Source organism: Lissotriton helveticus, chromosome 8 (genome assembly GCF_964261635.1).
Source record: "Lissotriton helveticus chromosome 8, aLisHel1.1, whole genome shotgun sequence".
Lineage (NCBI taxonomy): Eukaryota > Metazoa > Chordata > Amphibia > Caudata > Salamandridae > Lissotriton > Lissotriton helveticus.
The window spans coordinates 1,676,511,525-1,676,532,866 of NC_136069.1; positions in this window are offsets into that span (position 1 = coordinate 1,676,511,525).

Here is a 21,342-nt window from a genome sequence, read left to right on the forward strand (position 1 = left end):
GAGTCCCAGTCTCTCCACACAACAGGAGTCAAGCTATCCAGGCTGATGAAGGCTGATAGCCAGAAACCGGTCCTTGGATGCTTGATTCCGGTCTGGGAAAAACATGGCTTGGTAGTTCGGACTGGACTGTTCTCATGAGGCACAGGGTCAGAGCTGATTTGCATATAGCCAGTGTCTAACCCAGGGTGGTGTGGAGTGCAAAAAAACGATGGATTTAGGCCCAGATCCTTGTACTGGGGTGAATGTATAACATTGCTCTACATTCTGCCCATCAACTGTGTTTTTTGTACTATGTGATATCATCAGCAGCGCATTGCGGGGGCCCGAGTTATAGTTAGCTGAACTAACTATAACGGCCGAATTTCTCTAGTTTTGTACGAGTGAAATTTCCATCTAACTATAATGTCCCTGAAACCTAGGGTTTTTTCAGTGAATTTCTATGTTTTTTTAAATGCTAATTCCTAACTATAACGTGCCTGAAACCTAGGTTTTTTCAGTGAATTTCAAAGGTTTTTAAATGCTAGTTTCTAACTATAACATAGCAGTCGTGTTTGCAGAGGGGTGGAGAAAGATGAGTGTGGCCTCCAAACACCTTATAGTAATCCCACTGTGTGGGATTTACTGGAGGTACCAGGAGGAGTAGTTAGGCCCCAACGTCAACCTTGGGGGCAACTACCCCTTTTATTACCTCCAGTAAGTCCCACACAGCAGGATTGCTAACTTGGTATATCAGGCCCCGCCTGCTCCCTGCACCACTGTGCAAACAAGCCCCCTGGCATGTTGTAAGCTGGGGGGGCTAAGCCCCTTGAATCCTGAGAGTGCCTGGGGGCCAACTAGCCCACCAGGTACCTCAAGTATACCTACAGAGCCACGTTGCAGAGAGGTGTTCCAGGCCAAGCCCCTTTTTACACCACACTGCAAACGCAGCTTCTGGCACACTGCTGCTCGGAGGATGAAGTCCACTTGTGTCCTGAGGTCCTCAGGACACAAGAGGACCTCATCGCCCCACCAGCAGTGCACCAGAAGCTGTATTTGCAGAGTGGTGTACAAAGCAGCTTGGCCTGGATCTCCTCTCTTGTGTCAGGCCCCGCCCCCTCCCTGCACCACTGTGCAAATGTGCCCCCTGGTGCATTGCATGTTGGGGGATTAAGTCCCCTTGAATACTGAGGGTCCCTGGAGGTCAACTAGCCCACCAGGTACCTCCAGTAAGCGTCACAGAGCTGCGTTGCAGAGAGGTGTAAAAAGGGGTGTGGCCTCAGACCACCTCTCTGCAAAGGCCGGATTCGCGGACCCTGTGCGAATTCGGCCAAAATTATTTTAAAAAAATGTTTTTTTTTTGGCCCTGGGGGTCCCTGTGCGACCCCCTGAGCAGCCCTAGGGGGTCAGGGTGTTTCTACCCTGCCCCCTTTTCTTGTTGTTTATCTTTTTTGTTACTCTTTTCTTGTGATTCGGTTACCATCTGTCTCTGGCGTCCTTAACGTAGCTAACAAAGATCGTAAGTAATTATGTAATTCTGGTTCCCTCTGACATTTTCAAATAAGTAAATACATCCAGTTTTGATAAGTTGTCTCCTGTGTACACTCCAACGTTTGCTTATTTGAAAACATTAGAGGAAGCGGCACGTACTTGACTGACCTAAGGGACGTTATTGACATATTCCGCCACTGGCGTTTTGAACTGTGAACACTCGAATTGTGACTACCATATTTTCTTGCCCTGAAGAAGCCCTTTTAGGGTGAAACGCGTTGGCTGCACGTAACTGTGAAACGATATAAGAAATAAAGAAATTACAATGCACAACCAAGAAAACCTGTGAAGAAATCATTATTGTCTACTGACTTGTTACTGTACTGATTTGTATTGCCTCTCATCACTTTGTTCAAATTGCAATTTATCTGTGGCCATGTGGAAGCTGATCATTTGAGTTGGGCAATACATTCGCCGAAATACATCGGTGACTATACTGGGTAGTGCAGTATTTACTAACCTTGCTGCCATTCTGTGTTTTGCTGATTCTAGTCATTGCTATGCCACTGAAGTTACCAATTAACCTCCACTTTCAGGAGAGCACAGATGGGATACATTTGTGCCATTAACATTTAAACAGTATGGGATATTGTCACAATTTAAAGGTGGTGCAGCATATCGCAGGCATGTAGGAAGACATTCAATATTTTAACAAATGCTTGTTCAGGTGGACTTCATGTTTACACCTTTCATATTTGACGTGTTTGGTGAAGCAGGAAACGATGTTGGGAGCATCATTTGAGATAGTTCGGTCATATATTCAAAGTTCTTGCAGCACAGTCTCCAAGTACCATTGTGATTCTGCAGCACAAATCCTGCTGGTACAAAATATTGATTAGTGTTTCATAGATATGTAGTCGACATAGGTAGAGGACTAACATTTTTCCTTCTGATGCTTTTTCTCCATAGTATGTGCGCACCTGCAACAACAGCTCTCCCAAAGTTCTATATGAAATGATGACTGACCAGTGGCAGCTCAAGGTGCCCAAGCTGGTGATCTCTGTTACAGGAGGAGCCAACAACTTCGACATGCATTCCAGGCTGGAGAACCTCTTCAGTGAGGGGCTCATCAAAGCAGCTCAGAGCACAGGTGAGATGGGGCATCTCAACACGCATCAGTAATGAGAGCCTGGAGATCCTGGGTTCAGTCCATCCCTTGAGATGAAACCATACATATTTATATTAGTATCCCTACCTGCTTCTGGCTCCTCATTCTCTTTCCAGTTGTCAGACACATATTTGCTTACTAAGTAAGAAGAGAGCTGGTGCATGCCAAGCTTGGCTGCATTATACCAATATTCTGTTACTTAGAACTGTTTTTGTTTTTTGTTTTCATTAATGTGGGTTTTAAGCGATACATTGAGCCTTACATTCCAAACACCTGACAGACTGGTAAAATTAATCAATAACAACAAGAGAGAGAGGACATGAGTAGACACTCCTGTACCCCAGTCAAATATATATTAACAACAAAGGAGTGACTGAAATGATATCATTATGAAATAGTGAGGTGTGATAATCTCCCGCTTTGTGGCGTAAGTGTGATCAATACTCACACAACTGCAAGCACCCAGCGAGAGACCGTCTGTCTCCCTGTGTGCGCCCAATAGGTCCCCCTCTAAGGAAGAAACCTGGTGGGCTTAATAATCACCCAGTGTTGGAAAAAAAGAAAGGAACCTTACTTTTAGGAGGACCCTCACTCACCACTAGTTGGTGACATGCTTCATCATTGGGTCCCCGCTGGGGTGACCGAATGTCCCCTCAGTGTGCTACAACGCCTGATTACAGCGGAGCAGGATGTGGTGAGTGCAACAGTGCCCAAATTAAGAGGTGACTAAACGTGAATGTGTAAGTGTATTAAAAAATGCAAGGTTGTGCCTTTACAAAAATCTTTAATAATGGCCAACCTGCATTTAGTAAAAACAAAGTGGACGGACTCTGCAGGTTCTGAGTTAAGGAACCGGAGTCCTAGTCTGGATCAAAAATTGGTCAACATGTTTCTGCTGTAAATTTGCATTTAGCTCAGCATTCGTTAGGACCTAGGCATAAGTCCTCCGGTGGTGTACACGCGCTAAGGCGTACCCTCCCAGGAGGCTCGAAATGTGAAAAAATATATATACAGTGTTGAAATTCGGATGGTTTCCGTAATTTACCCACTACAAATTCAGTAGGGATATATAAAAAAACCTGTAAGGAAAGAGAAGACAGACAAAAAACATAAAAGGGTAAAAATTAGCCAATTTGTTCCTTCAATCAGATGCAATTATTAGCATTGACCACTGTGTGTGCAGGTTTTGGCTTAAGACATATTTTGTGTCGCACCAAATTTAAGGTGCTGCCCCACGTTCAGGGGTTAGTTGCACCTGAGTCAACTTGATTATCCATCCGTATAGTAGAACGGATATCAAGTAGTTGCTTAGCTGAGTGAATCATGGCGAGCAATGTACTATTCATTTCTCAGTCGTGAAACGTTAAAGTAAAAAAAGGGGCAGTGTTTTAAAAAAAGATGTTTTTGTTTTATCATTCACAACTACTAAAGATCAATAACATGAGGCTGACAGGGAAACTCCCCTCTCAGAGAGGGAGAGAAATAGTTGCATTTGTCATGGAAGTAATTAGACCCACCTCCTCAGAGGCAAATTCACGCCCCTTCGGAAAAGACAGCGTGGGACTCCTTCACGCGGTGTTAATCTGATGGAGACAGAAGCCGCAGGGAGTCAACACGAGCAAGGTAGTCAAAGGATCAAGTTACCGAAGAAACAATAGCAAGAAGAACTTACTTTCACCTCCGTGGCTCCCCTCCGTTTACCTACTCACTCGGCTGCTGTCTTCCGGTAGTGCAGAGAAACGGGAGGGAGCGGCTTAAGAGCACCCGTTCCGTGATTGGTTCAGGGGCCCACGTGGGTAGATGACGTAGACGGCTTGGTAAATGCGCCCTTCTCTGTTAAAGCTATACAGGCCCGTGAATGGTGTGAGAAAAGCAGGGTTCGAATCCTGAATCGGATTCAGACACATTTCAGTTTGTTCACCCGGATTGCTCAGAGATCAAAAAACAAAAAATCAAAAATACAGGGGCCAATGCTGTATAAACGGTTAAATTAAAATTAGTTACTTAAAGACCCTGTGCAGAGATAATGGTACTGGAACACAGGTGTCCTGCAATAATTTACGCAAATGGCGTAGAGTATGCATAAAAGGTGGACATTCATACCAATCAGGAGGGGGGAGGTTGGTATGTGACTAAACCATAGTCTAATGGTGTTTAGACCGCAAAACAGGTACAGACTCATGGGTAGGCCAGCGTTTTGTTACCTCCGAGGGAGTGTATGGAAACCTGGATAGGTGTTCATATGTGGGGACCTGTGTCTATCCATCTGATGGTGAGTGTATATACGTAATGGGATACTAAAGTAGATGCTCAGAAGCTAGTACTAACAGATGGTAACTCCAGTCAAAAAATGGCAAAGAGAAAAGCTGGAAAACTGAAACTGGACAATTCTATCTCTTGAGCACACTACCCCATGGTATCTCATCAATAAGGCCAGTTTTATTAGTGCCCAGACGATACACCCAGCGTTGTTCTTTCTAGAATAAAGAGGACTCAGAAACGCTATTCAAGTGCTCAAGGATTGTCCATTCCAGATCATTTGGTGTGTGATTGGTTTGTAGGAAATGGGATGTCAATTTTGTAGTTGATTTCTTACAGCGTATGTTGCTACGATGTTCGCATATTCTGATTTTTATGCATCTTGAGGTCATTCCCACATATTGTAGTCTGCATCTACAGGTAATCAACTACACGACATTTGAGGTATTACAATTCGTGTGGCTGCGCTGTTCCCAGTGTGTGCCGTCTGTCAAGTCTAGAAACTTGGTATGTGCGGTGAGGTGGCAGATATTGCAATTACCACAAGGGTGGTGACCTGTGACTGGTGGTAATCCCCATGCATTAAGAACATTCGGTGTTGGGTTGTTATTTCTTTCTTCCCTTGGTCGCGTGTGGACCAGGGAGTCCTTGAGACTTGTAGCCCTTTTGTACGAAAAAAGAGGCTTCTGCCAGTGTGTTTTATTGCTGGTGATGATCCTCCAATTTTTAGATATGCATTTGCTCACTGCATTAGATAGCGGTTTGAAAGTTGTTACACACGTCAAAGGAATCACACCATTTTCTGCTTCAGGTTTATCTTCCAAAAGAGCATCCCTTTGTTGGTGTCTAGCCCTCTTCTGGCTCTTGTTTATTATCCCCTTCGGGTACCCTCTGTTTTCCAGTTTGGCGGTCAGTGCAGTTGCTTGTTGTTTATAAGTTGACAAGTTGCTACAGTTTCGCCGTATCCTCAAATACTGCCCATAAGGGAGATTCTCCCGTAGCGCCCTGGGGTGGTAACTGGTGAAATGTAGCAAATTGTTTTTTGCGGTCGGCTTGTAGAAGGTTTCAGTTTCAAGTCGGTTGCCTTCCCTCTTGATGGTAACATCCAAAAATTTTAGTTCTTCATGGCAGTGTTCATGAGTAAATCTCAGGTGGTCATCGCAAGTGTTGACCCAAGAAAAGAACTCAAATAGTGTGGTCTCATCACCCTGCCAAATCATAAACACATCGTCTATATAGCGTCGCCATACGGCGATGTTATTGCCGTATGGGTTCGTGGGATTCAGAATGTGTTTTGACTCGAAATCGAAAACGTAGAGCCCTGCCACCGATGGGGCAAATGTGCTGCCCATCGACGTCCCTGTTGCTTGCAAATAGATCTTCCCATCATGTTAGAAAAAATTGCGTTTCAGGGCGAGGGTGGCGCAGTACAAACTCTCGATATCCATCGGCACAGTCCGAACTGGGCTCACTCCTGGAGCCCCTCTCGCAATACTGTGACTTCTTTCTAAGACCAATCGTGCAATCCTCCAGTACCTACCTAAAAGACACAGAGGTTCCTTCATTTGCTCAGTACAATCACCTTGCCCAGTGACTCTTGTTTCCTTGTTTCGATGGATATCGAGAGTTTGTACACCTGCATTCCGCAGGATGAGACCATCAAGGTGGTCAAGGAAGCACTAGACCGAGCGGTCTGGAATTTCAACACCACTCGTGACTTCGTAGTTGACTGCGCCACCCTCGCCCTGAAACGCAATTTTTTCGAACATGATGGGAAGATCTATTTGCAAGCAACAGGGACGTCGATGGGCAGCACATTTGCCCCATCGGTGGCAGGGCTCTACGTTTTCGATTTCGAGTCAAAACACATTCTGAATCCCACGTACCCATACGGCAATAACATCGCCATATGGGGACGCTATATAGACGATGTGTTTATGATTTGGCAGGGTGATGAGACCACACTATTTGAGTTCTTTTCTTGGGTCAACACTTGCGATGACCACCTGAGATTTACTCATGAACACTCCCATGAAGAACTAACATTTTTGGATGTTACCATCAAGAGGGAAGGCAACCGACTTGAAACTGAACCTTCTACAAGCCGACCGCAAAAAACAATTTGCTACATTTCACCAGTTACCACCCCCGGGCGCTACGGGAGAATCTCCCTTACGGGCAGTATTTGAGGATACGGTGAAACTGTAGCAACTTGTCAACTTATAAACAACAAGCAAATGCACTGACCGCCAAACTGGAAAACAGAGGGTACCGGAAGGGGATAATAAACAAGAGCCAGAAGAGGGCTAGACACCAACAAAGGGATGATCTTTTGGAAGATTATCCTCCAGCAGAAAATGGTGTGATTCCTTTTACCTGTGTAACAACTTTCAACCCGCTATCTAATGCAGTGAGCAAATGCATATCTAAAAATTGGAGGATCATCACCAGCAATAAGACAGACTGGCAAAGCCTCTTTTTTCGTACAAAAGGGCTACAAGTCTCAAGGACTCCCTGGTCCACACGCGACCAAGGGAAGAAAGAAATAACAACCCAACACCGAATGTTCTTAATGCATGGGGATTACCACCAGTCACAGGTCACCACCATTGTGGTAATTGCAATATCTGCCACCTCACCGCACATACCAAGTTTCTAGACTTGACAGACGGCACACGCTGGGAACAGCGCAGCCACACGAATTGTAATACCTCAAATGTCGTGTACTTGATTACCTGTAGATGCAGACTACAATATGTGGGAATTACCTCAAGACGCATAAAAATCAGAATATGCAAACATCGTAGCAACATACGCTGTAAGAAATCAACTACAAAATTGACATCCCATTTCCTACAAACCAATCACACACCAAATGATCTGGAATGGACAATCCTTGAGCACTTGAATAGCGTTTCTGAGTCCTCTTTATTCGAGAAAGAACAACGCTGGGTGTATCGTCTGGGTACTAATAAAACTGGCCTTAATGATGAGATACCATGGGGTAGTGTGCTCAAGAGATAGAATTGTCCAGTTTCAGTTTTCCAGCTTTTCCTCTTTGCCATTTTTTTGACTGGAGTTACCATCTGTTAGTACTAGCTTCTGAGCATCTACTTTAGTATCCCATTACGTATAGAGATACACTCACCATCAGATGGATAGACACAGGTCCCCACATATGAACACCTATCCAGGTTTCCATACACTCCCTCGGAGGTAACAAAACGCTGGCCTACCCATGAGTCTGTACCTGTTTTGCAGTCTAAACACCATTAGACTATGGTTTAGTCACATACCAACCTCCCCCCTCCTGATTGGTATGAATGTCCACCTTGAATGCATGCTCTACGCCATTTGCGTATATTATTGCAGGGCACCTGTGTTCCAGTACCATTATCTCTACACAGGGTCTTTAAGTAACTAATTTTAATTTAACCGTGTATACAGCATTGGCCCCTGTATTTTTGATTTTTTGTTTTTTGATCTCTGAGCAATCCGGGTGAACAAACTGAAATGTGTCTGAATCCGATTCGGGATTCGAACCCTGCTTTTCTCACACCATTCACGGGCCTGTATAGCTTTAACAGAGAAGGGCGCGTTTACCAAGCCGTCTACGTCATTTACCCAAGTGGGCCCCTGAACCAATCACGGAAAGGGTGCTCCTAAGCCGCTCCCTCCCGTTTCTCTGCACTCCCGGAAGACAGCAGCCGAGTGAGTAGGTATACGGAGGGGAGCCGCGGAGGTGAAAGTAAGTTCTTCTTGCTATTGTTTCTTCGGTAACTTGATCCTGTGACTACCTTGCTCGTGTTGACTCCATGCGGCTTCTGTCTCCATCAGATTAACACCGCGTGAAGGAGTCCCACGCTGTCTTTTCCGAAGGGGCGTGAATTTGCCTCTGAGGAGGTGGGTCTAATTACTTCCATGACAAATGCAACTATTTCTCTCCCTCTCTGAGAGGGGAGTTTCCCTGTCAGCCTCATGTTATTGATCTTTAGTAGTTGTGAATGATAAAACAAAAACATCTTTTTTTAAAACACTGCCCTTTTTTTTACTTTAACGTTTCACGACTGAGAAACGAATAGTACATTGCTCGCCATGATTCACTCAGCTAAGCAACTACTTGATATCCGTTCTACTATACGGACGGATAATCAAGTTGATTCAGGTGCAACTAACACCTGAACGTGGGGCAGCACCTTAAATTAGGTGCGACACAAAATATGTCTTAAGCCAAAACCTGCACACACAGTGGTCAATGCTAATAATTGCATCTGATTGAAGGAACAAATTGGCTAATTTTTATCCTTTTATGTTTTTTGTCTGTCTTCTCTTTCCTTACAGGTTTTTGTATATATCCCTACTGTCAAGTTGATTCAGGTGCAACTAACACCTGAACGTGGGGCAGCACCTTAAATTAGGTGCGACACAAAATATGTCTTAAGCCAAAACCTGCACACACAGTGGTCAATGCTAATAATTGCATCTGATTGAAGGAACAAATTGGCTAATTTTTATCCTTTTATGTTTTTTGTCTGTCTTCTCTTTCCTTACAGGTTTTTGTATATATCCCTACTGAATTTGTAGTGGGTAAATTACGGAAACCATCCGAATTTCAGCACTGTATATATATTTTTTCACATTTCGAGCCTCCTGGGAGGGTACGCCTTAGCGCGCGTACACCACCGGAGGACTTTTGCCTAGGTCCTGACGAATGCTGAGCTAAATGCAAATTTACAGCAGAAACATGTTGACCAATTTTTGATCCAGACTAGGACTCCGGTTCCTTAACTCAGAACCTGCAGAGTCCGTCCACTTTGTTTTTACTCAATGCAGGTTGGCCATTATTAAAGATTTTTGTAAAGGCACAACCTTGCATTTTTTAATACACTTACACATTCACGTTTAGTCACCTCCTAATTTGGGCACTGTTGCACTCACCATATCCTGCTCCGCTGTAATCAGGCGTTGTAGCACGCTGGGGGACATTCGGTCACCCCAGCGGGGACCCAATGATGAAGCATGGCACCAACTAGTGGTGAGTGACGGTCCTCCTAAAAGTAAGGTTCCTTTCCTTTTTTCCAACACTGGGTGATTATTAAGCCCACCAGGTTTCTTCCTTAGAGGGGGACCTATTGGGCGCACACAGGGAGACAGACGGTCTCTCGCTGGGTGCTTGCAGGTGTGTGAGTATTGATCACACTTGCGGCACAAAGCGGGAGATTATCATACCTCACTATTTCATATTGATATCATTTCAGTCACTCCTTTGTTGTTAATATATATTAGACCGGTAAAATTCACATGAAAGTCCTGGTTAGTCACCTTTACTGGCAAAGGAGAAACTCTCATTCCAGCTGTGGCTCTCCTTCTCCACCTGTGATATTGTTTTTTTCTAGTAGTTTCCAGTTCTACAGTGGGTCATAAGTATATTCTGGTGTAAATAGCTCTGCTCTCTCAAAAGGTCTTGCAGAAGGATGCTGAGTTCCACACTCTCCCCTAAAGAGCCCTAGTGACTGTTAGCTCCACCTAGGATCCAAAAAGGGTACCACAGGGGGCTCACTACATAGATTCACGTGGCAGCCATCTTCTACAAACAATGTGGAAACATACATTTTGCCACCAATCAAATGCTGCAATAGTAATCTATTGACACCCCGACGTCACTGTTTACCTCTAACTCCTGGATGGAAGATTCCTTGTCTATCTTCTCTCATCGCCACTAGTTAAATCCTCTGGTCCTTACACACACCTTTGAGACAAGCATTACATTTGAAAAAATCTATTTGTGAACTCAGATCAGCATGTGTGACTTAACCTTTGCACAATCCATTCAATTTAGGAGCCTGGATCATCACTAGTGGCTGCCATGCCGGTGTGGCGAAGCTTGTTGGAGAAGCAGTGCGCAACTTCAGCTTGAGTGGCAGTGGACACGGCAACCATGAAATTGTCACAATTGGCATTGCCCCCTGGAGCACAGTCCACAAAAGGAATAGGCTGATCAGAAAACAGGTGAGAGAAAGAAATTGGAAAAAGTTCACGGAGTGCATGTGACGAACAGGTATGTGAATTGCATATGGGGAGGGCAGATCTCCAGAAGAATTCCATGGAGGGCAAAGACATATTTTGTGTGGGTAGGTTTAGTCTGACAATGTAAGCGTCACCCATGAGAACATGTTTAGATGAGTAGATGATAAGGAGGACAGGTGGAGGTGTAGGAGGACTCGCAAGAGTTGAGCATGACGGAATTTTACTACGGAGAATCCTATGAGGGTAATATTCAACATTAGTATCCTGGTATGCGGACAGGAAATGTGTTAAATGCTGTCTTTTACACACTGAGAGCACATGTTTAGGTCATGTGACAACCCCCTTTCTACAAGTCATGTTGTTTTCATAGCAAAACCATTTCAAAGCACCAGTTCTTTTTAGGACTGGCCTAGAGACAGCTCTAGCTGTCTTGCTGCCTCATGGTTTCCCCAAAAAATATTGTAAAAATACATACTAGTATATATACATGCAAAGGCTTTCAGCCAGCCATTCTCATCCATTGGTTTTGTTCAAGTGTCATTCACTGTAGCGGGTAGCGAGTGTGGACGATTTGGGATCTCATTTAACTACAATTATACCATGTCTGGCATACTGGTATGTTATGTTATGTTACCAAAGTTTGTAACGCGCACAGATACTCCAAGGAGTGTCCCGGCACGAGCCTTTGAGGTGCAGGGCAATAGAAGAGATTAGAACAGGAAAGTTGTAAGCTGTTTCTTAAGGATCCAGCAATTTTTTTTAGCAACGGCAGGATCTTAGCCTGTTTCCACTCCACCGGGACAACTGCCTCTTGAAAGGAAAGATTAATGAGTGCATTAACCTCTCGGTTGACAGACTCTGCGACAGAAGCCTAAAGCCTGGCCACGCAAGGGTCCGACGGAGACCTGGATTTCATGGACTTCAGAATTTTAAGGGACTCTGACAAGTCAATGGGAGAAAAGGTCGCTAGCAAAAATGAAGGAACTAGCACCTCAACAGGGGGCACAGCGTCCGACCTAGGCAAGCTCTAACTTGTAAACATTGCTAGAATGGCGCGAATCTTGTTAATAAAGAAATTGGAAAGCTTTTCACACCAGGCAACTGACGTAGGGAGTTTAGTGGTCTCCGCCTTAGGGGCCATAAAGCTGTAAACGATAGAAAAGATTTCCCTCGAGTTATTGCTAGCTGACTCTATCTGCTTGGGATAATAGAGGCCTTTGGCCTGATTGATGGCAGTTTAACATCTTTTCTGGGTTTCTCTAAGTGTCTTCGTAGCCACCGGACAATAGACCTTATGCCAGCAGCGTTCCAGGTTTTTGGATTGCTGCTTAAGTATTTTCAAATCTGATGAGAACCAGGGTTTAGAGGGGACTTCCTGCAACGCCTGTGACACGAGGGAGGTGAAAGACTATCCACTGCCTGCATAATCCTGTTGGAGAAACTGGCCAGCGACCCTCTCAGGTCAGAGGGGAGGGCAGGGCTTGATTCTGCCAGAACAATGGATCGATTTTAGTGGTGGCAGGGCCAGTTCTGGACTGGTGACCCATGGCACTGACTTCCACAGCCCAGGTAAATCAGAATAAAAAGTGGTCCGACCAGGGAACCAGGAGTGGATCCTCGATTACGATGGGAAAATTGGGACAGATGGGATTGAGGGTATGGCTGCCACTATGAGTAGGCAGGCTGCCCCACTGGGTTAGCTGAGACAAGTTCAAAGAATCCAAAAATCCACAGGAATTCCCTAACTCCATCTGATCCAGGTGGATAATAAGGTCCCTGAGAAAGAGATACCGCAAAAAGCGCAAGGCACGAGGGACAATAACAGCTTCCATTACACTGAGAAAGAACCCTGCAGATCCAGGGGGCCTGCAAACTAGGCCCCCCCCAACTAGATTGTGGTGAAAAAACAATGCTAAAGTCCAATAATTCACCCTCCCCAAGTATAATGGTCCCCCCTCGATTAAATTCCCAATTATCCCTGTACACAATGGCTACACCGCCTCCTCTGCCATTTTGGCAGTCAGTGCGGATGATCTTAAAACCTTCTGGGATATCCATCTGCACTACCCAATTGGAAGATTCATTCAACCAAGTCTCGGTAATAAACAAAAGATCAATATGATTATCCAAGAGATTGAATATGTCCTTGTAGTGTTTCACCAGCGAGCAGGTGTTTATCTGCACAGCTCTAATGGCGGGCCTCTTTTTGACAGCAAGGGGTTCACCAATCGATTGTCCTTCCCCCAATCGATTGTCCTTCCCCCCGGGCCTAAGCCAAGATGGAACTTGCACCGCCTACAGACTCTCGGCTGTTGAAGGGGCACATCCCACCAAGTAGCTGGTTGGCACGAGCATGTCCGAAGCAGCAGCAGCTCGTTGTTGATATAGATTAGATTAGAGGGGCCCTATGCTAGGAAGTGAAACAGGCAGCATACCTGGCGCTGGCCGCTTACGGGACCCTGACGGACGCAGACAGGCTTGCCTTAGGCGCCGTCCCCCAGGTCCTTCGAAGGAATGCAGGGCTGCGCTGGTTGACATAGTTGGTTCTCTGGTTGTGAGGTACACTAACTTTACTGTCAATGGTGACTTAAATCTTGACAACCCCCACGACTCAGAAGTAGCCAACTTCTCAGCTGACCTTGCGGCCTGTCAGCTGCTTCAACTAGTCCAAGGTCTCTCCCACTCTACTGGCCACCTACTCGATCCAGTTTTCTCCAACCTTTCATGTCTCTCTGTCTCTAACCTCATTCCGCTATGCTGGTCTGACCATTATTTGATCCCCATGATGCTTTCTGGGGTCATGACCTCTTGAAAGTTGCCTCAGAACGCTCCGACGCCCCTGGCATAAACGAAACTTTGGTCATCTTAGTACCATCCTCTCCTCGAGTGTGCCTAGCTGGCCCGGATGATCCAAATGCTGCCAGTGAAGCATTATCTGATTGGCTGCTGCACCCTCTGGATGAATTGATTCCTGCCAAACAATCTAAGTGTTGTAGTACTAAATCCAATCTATGGTACAATGAGAATCTTGCGAATATGCTTTAAGCTTATAAACGGATGGAGCGGGCGTGGAGGCGAGACTTTGATCCTATCATGAAGGGATGTTATCAGTCAGCCATTAAGAAATATCATAGGGCTGTTCAGAAAACACAGGCAGCATATTTTGCTGATGAGATCAGAAACAGCAATAATCCCTCCAAAAGGATTGTTTCCATTTTAAAAAATCTCAAAAGTGCTGGGGCACCCGTTGCGTCATCCATCAAGTCAGACGAACAATGTGAGGATCTTGCCACCTTCTTCATAAATAAGGTGGATAACATCTACAAGACCTTACCTCAGGTGGCTATGGGCTCTGACCTCGAGGGTCCACACCCTCTGCCCATATTCTGGCCATCTTTCTGCCAATTTCTGAGGATGTGCTACACGTATTATGCGGGAAGGTTAAATCTGGCTCCCCTGCTGACCTCATGAAGCCTGACGTTCTTATGAGACTGCTACCTGTGCTTCTTACCTCTTTGGAACAGGTTATTAACATGTCCTTGTCTATGGCTATGGTTCCCAGAACATGGAAGCAGGCTAGGGTAATGCCTTTATTAACGAAACCCACCCTCGATCCAGCTAAACCGGAGAACTTTTGCCCTATTTCCCTGCTGCCTTGGGCTCTAAGATCTCCGAAGCCTATATTAATTCCATCTTGTCAGGCTTTCTGGAGGAGAATAATATACTTGACCCTTCACAGTGAGGCTTCCAACCGGGCCCTCCTAGCTGTGACTGAACATCTGAGGGCAGCACTGGAAGAGGGACGTAACCTCGGCTCTGATCCTATTGGACCTCAGTGCCGCATTTGATACGGTCTCTCACCAGATCTTGATATGGAGGTTGAAGGAGATTGGCATCCTGGGCTCGCTCTGGATTGGTTCACCTCCTTCCTTTAAGATAGGTCCTTCCATGTGCCTGCCCCCCTTTCACCTCCAGGGTCCATTACATCAAACAGGAAGTGCCGGAGGGCTCAGCATTAAGTCCAACGCTTTTCAACATGTATGTTCAGCCTCTCGCTGCGGTAGCCAAGAGTAGAGGGCTGACTATTGCATCATATGATGATGATACACAATTGGTAGTCACCCTCTCCGATGACTGTCTGAATAATGCTGTTAAGTTTTGGAGTGGTCTTGCTGACGTTGAAGGGTAGATGACTGCCAACTGACTCCAGCTTAATGCCAGCAAGTCGGAGGTCCTGCTGGTAGGGAAAGATCTTGAGCTATGTAGCAAACAGTGGTGGCCCGTCACCTTCGGCTGTGCACCCACCACCAAACAGGTGGTGAAAGACCTTGGTGTTTGGGTCAGTTCGCTCTCAGTTTCCAAACCCAAACTAAGAAGGTGGCAGCAACATGCTTTGGTATTCTTCGCGGGCTCAAACCTTTGCTGGGCTTTTTTGACCCTTCCATCCGACAGATGATCGTCCAGGCATCTGTGCTGTCGAGACTGGCCTATGCCAACTCGCTTTACTTGGGGGCCAACGAAGAAGATTTTGAGACTGCAGAGTCCAAAATATAGCCGCCAGAACTCTTCTCTGCATGCCTAGATGCTGCTCTACTTCCAATGCCATTCGCCGGCTACATTGTCTACCAGTGGCGAGACATGTGGAGTTCAAGTCCCTCTGTTTTGCTTTTATGATCCTAAATTTCCCTATCCCTGGCATTCTAGCAGGCCTGCTTTCCTCCTACACTCCCACTTGCCATCTTCGTTTGGTGGGCCAACACTTGGTGATAGTCCTCCTGTCTGCCTCTGTGGCTAGTTACAGCCTACTGGAATTTTTTATTTCGTCATGATAGGTTACCTACCGTTGCTGTCAGCTGCCTTTATTGCTATTAGCGCTGGGACGTCCCTTTGATGGGGCAGCTATGCGCTTTACAAGACATCTTAACTTAACTGTTTGCTTCCGCCAACCACAGCATACAATAATGGGGAATTGGGCCAGCCTTAAGTCACTAACTGTCTTGTGCAGTGTCTTCCCCAGCCTGGTACCCGGTGAATAACTAGGCCACACAGGGAGCAGTAAATCACAAGTCTTTATTCCTCTGTGTGTACCTGTGAATTCTAAAATTCTAAACCAAGCATTCATTAATTCTATTCTAATGATTAAATGACACACTGATGCAGAGTCCTCAGCGAGCCATAATGGTCCTGTTCTAAATCATACAAGACACTACACCTTGCACTGTGAGTGACTGCATTTCCCAATTCACATGAGCGCATCCAACTCAAAGTTACTGCACTTCACTTCACACTTTCTCTGGAGGAGAGGTTGTACACACCACTGCTGGTGTGGAGCCAGGAGTGTGGAAGGAACTAAAATGGCGGATAAATCTTTCTTTTAAGCATCCAAAACTGCATTCTATAGATGGAAAGGTAAATTCAATTGTCGTGAATAATATTCTACCCAATTCAAAATCACTACTGTAGTCTCTCCCTGCAAGACTACAGTGCCAATCAGGAGTGAGATAATTCCATTATAACTCAAAGCCTGAAGATGAACGTTTAATCACACTTTCATTTATGCATAGTTCATACGATTGACACTTAGGATCAATTAAGTCATCCTGGTCACCTCTGCAGCAGCAGGTCCTCACCGTCCACGCTGTCCCATGTGCGCTGCTGATAACAGTCTGTGGACAGAAGGGACCACGTAAAGCCACCATCTTGGAGCTCCCTATCAAATGGGCAACAAAACAGGCAAAGGACATTGAAGTATAAAATAGTGCATATATATATATATATATATATATATATATTCACTGAAAAAACCATAGGTTATAGACCATATATAGTTAGGAATTAGCATTTAAAAAACCTTATTTTACTCACACAAAACCATTGAAATTCCATATATAGTTAGTTGCACTAACTATATATCGCGCACCCGCAATCCACTGCTGATGATGTCACATATTACATCATTCATGACATGGTCAGTGACATCACTGATGACATCACTGATGACATCTCAAATGACATCACTGATGACATCACTGATGACATCTCAAATGACATCACTGATGACTACATCCAGTGACTGTATAATTCTGTAAAGTTAAAATATGTCTTACATATTGAAGAATGAGTGGATGTATAAGTGTCTGGACGAAGGATTTAGTAGGTGCATGACTGAATGTATGAGTGAGTGATTAAATGTGTCTCACTGAGTGCATGGGTTAGTGACTAAACTGTCTTAATTTGTGCATCATTATGTCTGTTGTTCTGTAAACTGCTGCATGTGTTGATCAGTAGCTATATGAGTAACTATATGGGTTATTGATTGATTGCCCAAGTATTTGTATGGGAGACTGAGTGTGTGTGTGGCTAGCTGGGAGGTGTGTGACTCTGTGCAGATCAATCTGTACTTGTATCAATGATTGTATAAGAAAGTAAGTATGTGTTAGTACATGTTTGAAAATGTAAGGTGCTCTATGTTTAACTGTATAGACAAGAAAATGGAAGTCTCATTGATTCTTTACAGGACTGACTAGGTGTGTAAGTAACTCCATGGATGAGTGGCAGACTGTGAGTGTCTGTATAGGTGTATGAGTGCATATGATAGTGTTGGAAAGATGAGTGATTGTATGTATGAATGATTATATGGGTGAATGAGTGAAGGTGTGTGTAGACGTAGCAATCAGTGAGTGCGTATGTAGTAACTAGTATTGGTGTGTCAATGGTTTCAAAAATTATACTCTTTTTAACACTGGGTGAAACAGAGGTTATATTAAAATGTGAGGAGATGCATTGTATTGTCACATGAATGATATCATCAGTGATGTGGTCATTGATGTCAAATGAGATGTCATCAGTGATGTCATCAGTGATGTCATTTGAGATGTCATCAGTGATGTCATCAGTGATGTCACTGACCATGTCATGAATGATGTAATATGTGACATCATCAGCAGTGGATTGCGGGTGCGCGATATATAGTTAGTGCAACTAACTATATATGGAATTTCAATGGTTTTGTGTGAGTAAAATAAGGTTTTTTAAATGCTAATTCCTAACTATATATGGTCTATAACCTATGGTTTTTTCAGTGAATTTTCAAGGTTTTGTAAATGCTAATTCCTAACTATATATGGTCTATAACCTATGGTTTTTTCAGTGAATTTCAATGGTTTTTTAATAGCAAATATCATAAGCTGTCGAATGTCAAGTACGTGGTAAGTAAAAACATTTTCGTGTTTATGCACACTGATCTGCTTTGAATGCTGCCCCCCACCCCTCATTTCTATTAGGAGTACTCTCTCTTTGCAGATAGTGAAGGGTAGTTAACGCAGCCCTTTGCCCCCTTTGTAATCCGTCGTGCCTGCTTCTCTCTCCATTTGATTGATTGTTCTCTTTGGTTCATTCTCTATTTACAAACAAGCACAGAGTCAAAATACTCTGTTTAGTCTTTGCAGATAGCGAAAAACCGTGTAAAAAAACAAAAGGAATCGAGCAAAATCAGTAGGCCACTAATGGGATCTCTTTTTGACCTCGCTAAAATAGAAACATTAGGAACAACCTGTTGAAAATAGCAATGCGTATGTACATAAGCGGCGTTCATTTGTGTTCACAGTACCCCTTGTTGATTGTTTGAATCGAGCATTGAATTGTTCGAAGTTGGTTCTCTTAAGGATCTTCTCTGCCTGCAAACGAGGAAGAATAGGAATATTCTCTCTCCCTTTGCAGATAGTGAAGGGTAGGTAACGCAAGCCTTTAACACGTCGTACCTATTTCATTCCTCATTGATTGATTGATTGTCCGAACATTGACTGTTTGGGAATTAGTTCTTTTTGGAGGTATTCCCTGTTTGCAAATAAACGTAGGAAAATCTTTGCAAGTAGTGAAAGGGTACGTAATGCGGACCTTTCTCCCCCGTTGTAATCTGTCATGCCTATCTACTCCCCACTGATTGATGCACCTGTTTCACCCGGACCATTTACTAGACATACGTCATCTGGCCCGACCAGAGAGCACCCCTAGTGAAAAGGACATATGCAATAATAACGAAGTGATCACTGTATCCTGTTAACAGAAACTTTAGCATGAAACAACCTGGAAAGAAAAGAATAGGAAAACGAAAATCAGTAGGCCACTGATGAACATGAACTTTTATTAAACAACGAACAAAGAAACGATAACATAACGTAATGATAAAACCTATTAATGTCCTAGAAACAAGAAAACGTTAAAATATGCCAGTGGTGAGAGACCAGAAAAACAGTAAGAGAAACCAAATCACCCCTCGCTGTCCCACCGCCTGCCACGCCAAAAAAATCGATAGACTAGGGAAAATGCAAGTCAGTAGAACATCCGCCCCCACTCTGGAAACTTCCAAGGTGGGGCAGGGTTCCGGCTACGCCCAGCCGGGAGCAGCCCATATAAGGCAGGTCCTGCTGCCACGCCTCGGCCAGGAGATCCTAACGTAGGGTGTAGCCGGAGGAGAGGCCGAGACCAACGGGACCCGGCCAGGGGATTGCCTTTACAACGCTGAACAGTTGCAGGGGGGGGGAATGTCTCCTCGACCCTCCCCTCTCTCTCCCAGTCCGGCCGCGGTGGCCCTTGAGAGTTGCAGGTAGTCCCGCCACATGCTCTTCCGGTCCGGCCACCAACGGTCGGGGGGCCGAGGCCGACGGAATCCGGCTGCAGCCGATAAACCAAGAAACCCGTTCATGGGGCCAGAGCCAGGGGCGTCCGGCCGACATCTACCGGAAGCCCGGCCCGAAGACGGACGGGACACTTCTTCTTTCTTGTATAATTGCTGCAACAACCCTGGGGGGGGATGTCTTGCACATGCCTCCGACCCCCCCCCCTCGTCCTCATCGCCTGGTCCGGCCATAACAAATCTCAAGCGAGACGCCGTGGGGTGCACTGGGAGGGAGAGACGGTGCGAACAGGCCTCTCCCGCCTCCCCAGTGGAGGCTTCCCAGCTGCACCCTCAGCGCTCCAGGCGCCCGGAAAAGAGTTCTTCCACTGTGGCCATGCTGCAACGTCTCGCCCGGCAGGGTGGAGCCCGTCCGCTCATTTGACCCCGCGATCGCCAGTAGCTACCGAACTCTCAAAATGGCGGTCGACCTGGCAAGAGCGGGCCCAGCATAAAGAAATGGCCCGGTCACTGGTTGACTCCACCACCGTAGTCCTCCACGACCTTGAAGATTCTAGAGGAGCCGCGGGAGTCTCCGACCCCCGATGGGGAATGACTGCCATGATCACCCGTGGAGTGACGAAACTGTATCCGTGGGACGTCGGCGCCAGCCTCACTTTGAATTACTAGAATCCTGCAGACCTCACTTCCGGTGAAAGCACAGGGTGACCCGGTAGGAAAAATTGTTGCACCCCCTCCCCTTTTTGACTGATAGTTCAAACCACCGATCCTTTCCTTTGCCCTTTTAACGGAACTTTGGACTGCCTCCCCCTCTTTTACATTTTCTAGAGAAAACAAAACATTAACCACTACATTAGCATAGCAGTTGACACCAGAACTGTTTTCAAATTGAAAACCAACAACATCTTCAACAGAATCCTTTTTGTTTCTGCTGTGACCCTGCTCCAGCACAGGCATTGTCCCCAGCAGTAATTCTGCAATGCCGGTAAGAATAGCTGTGGTGCCTACTGGACTCACTCACCCCCGCGGCGCCCCACGCCGTTATTTGCTGGGCGGCAACTTGCTAGACATCACTTTCGTGCCATCTAGATTTCAGCGCGTTCTGCTGCCTTGGAACTATTCGCACAACAGACCGCTACTGACAAGAATATTTCATTATTGGTGCTGTCAATTTCAATAAATCTATTGGATAATTCAAAAGAAATTGCCACGGTCTCTTCGTTGTTTAAATGTTTTTACTGTTTTTGTTTTGTTGTATATATTTATATGTTATTAAAGTTTTATATTCCTACTACTTTGTTGGAGTGCTATATATTTTTTATGTGACACATAATTGTAAAAACTTTGATGTACAAAGAGTCATTCCTGGAATCTTCCGCTTCAGGCTCGGTCCCCTCCCCAATCACAATACAGGATAGTTTTCAGATAGTAGGAACACGTGTGGTGTGACGGATCTCATCGGGTGTGGGCCTTGATCTACTATAACTCCTTTGAAGAGGGGTGATTCTTTACAGCTGGGGCCATAAACTACATCTGCAGGGCTAGCTGATAGCCTGGACAATCGGACACAGAGGAAGAGGAGTGTCAGAGGGTGCGGTAGTGAATAGGGCGAAAGGGAGGTGTCGGGCGGGCACAGTGTGATTCTCAGGGAAGAGCAGCGCAGATGGGGGGAGGTTTATTGCCCATGCATAAGACAGAGAGCGGGGGTGACCAGTGCCTGGGGAAGATGCTTGCGAGGGTGAGGAGCCATGCTACGAATCGACAGCGTGCAGAGAGTGGGTCTGGT